Source organism: Perkinsus marinus (genome assembly GCF_000006405.1).
Source record: "Perkinsus marinus ATCC 50983 genomic scaffold scf_1104296960390, whole genome shotgun sequence".
NCBI classification, from domain to species: domain Eukaryota; phylum Perkinsozoa; order Perkinsida; family Perkinsidae; genus Perkinsus; species Perkinsus marinus.
In genome coordinates this window covers 20891-25042 of record NW_003206170.1, presented here as the reverse complement: position 1 = coordinate 25042, position 4152 = coordinate 20891, and positions in this window count along the sequence as shown.

Here is a 4152-nt window from a genome sequence, read left to right as displayed (position 1 = left end):
ACTTGGCGAATACAGCATATCTCAAGTGGAACAACTATAGTGAAGTCAGAATCGGCTCGACACTATGACCAAATACTAGCTGGTAACCAGATGTGACTTATCATATGAACGGACATATGGTCAACCTTCCTTAACACTTATGCCCCCTTCGGCAGCCTCTACTCCTGCAGCTCCATCTAGACCGTCTATGTTACCCCCTCGGCCGTTTATGTCGTCACCTACGGTGGAAGGACGATCTGTTCATGACGGGCATTATTTGCCCCTATCCCCGCTGCTTCTTTCTACACCGCTCCCGTCGCCGGTGCCTGATAATCTTCAGAGCCCGGCTGAGTCGGTTCCCTCGGATGGTCTTCCGTCCACCCTGGAACCATCCCCACTCGTGTCACCTGACGAGCTTCCCCTTAGACGCTCACGGTTCGTGACGCCTACTACCCCTGTGAAGTCTCCCGAAGAGTCAACGTTGCTTCCTTCCGGTATGGCAAGCCCCATTATGGACACTGACTTCGAGTCTCCTCAAGAAACGCCGAAACCCTCTGTTAACGACCCCATCCATCAACGCGCCGGAGGGTCGCCGACCACGCCTCCGGCAGAGGCAGCCCCGAGTCTACGAGACCATTTACTAGGTCTAGGGCTGGTCACCGTTCCCGACCACCGACCCGCTTCGACTCTGATACCTACGTCCCGATGGCTCTTCGTTCTGAATGGAGCCATGGACGTTCTGACTCTCCTCAAGTGAGGGAGGAGGTTTGCGTGGGAGGAGAAAGAGATTGGTGTACCCTTCTAACTCTCTATACAGTCTCGAGTTGGACGAACTCTCGACCCTCCTCATTGCTTTTTTGTGAAAGCCTGCCGGCAGCCTATCCCCGTTCAGGGATAGTTCCTCTACGTCTCCACTCTGTACATGTCGAGGCCTGTTATTTAGTTGGTTATGGTTGGATGTGAAGGTCCTGTACAGCGCGTTCTAGTTATTTCTACAAGTTGATTCTGCCACTACGCTGCAGTGACTGTGGGACCCCGAGCCGTTCCGGCGGTTCCAATCCTGCGCTGTATTTTTAGTCTATCCAGTCGATATGTCTACGCTTTTGCTCCTGATTTGCTTGTGGAGCCGATGATGCAGTCTGGTCCGCCGAAAAGAACGACCCTAAGATTGAAGAAGTTGTTGCTGAGATCGTGCTGGACACTGAAATCGAGGATGCTCAAGCTCAAGCTCAAGCTTCGGCTCAAGGTTCTGCTTGCTCTAAGGATGGCTCTTCGAGCTAAGCTGATTCTGTTCTATTCTGGACGGCTCGGACAAGCTGTTGCCGTAAGGATTAATCAAGTATGAGACTCTGTATTATTATGATTAAGTACACCGCTGTAGTACGTATTGCTAGAATTCGTATATGCTGCCTTCACTGGTACGCTGCTTTTTCCGTCTGTAGCCCGGTTCGGATCTGCGTGGGAGGAATGTGATGGGACGTGCGTCGCTCCGCTGTGGCGCACGGTCCCTATTCTGTGTGCGATCCTTCACTGTGTGATACAGACCATATCTGTGGGTGCTGCAACCGTTTCGCAGTATCTTTAGCTATTGGATATCGATCGTACGAAGTTGCTTCGTAAGTACACTTCACACGTAGTCCACTCGTGTTCTGTACACGTCTTCCACTCGTACTCTTATCCCTGTCGTCTATCGTAGTGTCCCTGCGGTAGTCATATTCTCTGGTTATCTCTATCTCGTACAGCCACCGCTCTGTACATAGTCGGATATCTGGTCATAGCTTAGTCCAGGATGAAGATTCGTAATTGTAAGATTGAATTCTGCGAGATCTATCGAAGACGTTGAATGATTCTTGGGTATATTATCTTTCGACAAGGCGGAAACGGTTTTGTGGTGTCCTGTTCACTTAAGGAACGCAACGACAACTTTCAAGTACTCAACGGCCACCTCGCTTTGACCACTACAAAGACGAACTGAAGAGCGTCTTGTCAGTGATCACTAACAAGAGGGAAAAATGAATGAAAAAGTGTTATATCACCGACCCAGTCGTTGTTGATCTCAGAGAGCACCAACCACAACTATCCTATGACGACTGCATTCGGGCACACTTGACAAAAAAATGAACTCGCCTGAGCCCACATCACTGTGATGGACAACATGTGACATAACCGACTACTATGCCGTTGGTATGAATGAGAAAGACGAGATGAATCTCTACGAAACGAAAAGATTTTGGGCGATTTTTACGCCCGGGCTTCCATAGTAATGTATCCCCCACGCGGCAGACTGGCCTTCAAGACGTCCCCATAATAGTATAAGTTATGAAAGTCTCCCCTACGCAGAGCAAGTCCGCAGTAATCGTTAATCCGAGCACTGAGTCCTCGATAGATATTGATGCCTCGTCTAGTCAAGATCATGTGAAAGGGGGAACCTCCTCTTCTGTAGGGTAACAAGACCGAAGTGGAGGAATATGGATGGCCGGAAGGTGCCAGACAGGTGATCGTCAACTCCACATCAGTCGACTGATCTACTCCAAAAGTGGCAATGTAGTTACCGAAGTTGTGTTGAAACTCTCTGCGAGCGGCGTACACACCAAAGAGTAGAGACAGCAGAATGAAGACTCTGACCATAGCTACTGGAAACACGTAAGGTGAGGGAGCACTGACAACATTCGAGAAGCGTTCGTAGTATTGTGATCGTTCTCGCGAAGTTAGGAGATCTAACTCAAAATACTAGCTTGCGTGACCAATCGGTTGACACGTTATGCGTTTGCGTGCAAGTGATCATCACGACTCGTGATGATTACACGACTAGTGATCTCGTGATTCACGAGATCACTGACCACGTGCAGTGATGGTCACTGACCATCACTGACCATTGGTCAGCAATGGAGGAGTGAATTCTTGTGAAGCTTCTTATCTTATCCGTCTCAGCCTGACAGCTGCGGGCGCGAAGTGCGCGGAGGTTCATACAACGAGTAACGAGCGAGCGAGATTTATACATACCTGCGCTAACACGAATCAAGTCTGCGCGATGTGTTGTACACGTGAAAATAAGGTGGAGGAGTTTCACTTTCTGCAGTGTGACCCAAAGCATGGTGTTGGAGGCATCCTCCTCTATCGTGCTATCCCTGAATGACGTATCGAACTCAGACATGATAAGGGTTATGAACCAGTCTCGAGAGGAGACGAGAGACTGGAACGCACAACTGGGGAGACGCCCCGCTCCCCTGTTCGCGCGCGTATGCACGAGTGTCGCTCGCCCATTATTCGTTGCATGAAACGGCTCGCAGCCCTCAGGCTGAATTTCAGCCGCTGAAATGGAAAAGATAAGAAGCCTTATTACCTATTATGGCTATCCCAAGTGTTGTTGAGTCAACCAGTGCGGGTGTTACTACTAACATCCCCTCGCCGCGTGACGTCACCAATGGTGACGGCACGTTATGGTGACTCACCATAACGTGCCGTCACAATTGCAGCACACGATGCATGAACGTTGTTGACCAACTTACTAGTCGCAGCTTATTCTTGCTATCTTGTGCTATCTTGCTCAACTTAGTATAGATGTGTACGTAAGCACATAGTGAACATAAGGCCCACATTGACGCTTTGTATACTGCTGCATCTCAACCTACTCTGCATTGAGTTCTACGAGTTATACATTGACAACTTGACCAACAATCATCCGAGAATTCTACCATGGGTCGTACTGCAAGAAGGAAGTCTGGAGCTCAGTTAACTCCACCCTCGAACACCCAGTTCACGCCCCCTCGTGAGACCCCCCCTAGAGGGACCTCACATGAAGCTGTATCCCCAGTACTTCAGGAGAGGTCAGCGCAGCATGAGGGCTATGGTGGTCGTGGTCGTGGTTACAGGGATGAGAAGAAGGAGGCACGGTTGGAGATTGTCAACAATGGTCTGGCTGCGAAACCATGGAAGGTTAGCAGAGATGGCCCTACTATAACCGGGCATTTAGCTCAGATTACTAGATTGCTGAAGCAGACAGCTATTGATGAAAAGTCTGCCACGGCATACTTCGTTCTCTATTACAGTTTGGATAGTAGTGTAAAAGATGTGTTACAAGATCGTGATCTATCCTTACTCCCTGTTTCGTCCTTGTATGATGATTTGAAAAAGGAATTGCATACTTTGTATTACGATGCTGGTGACAATAGT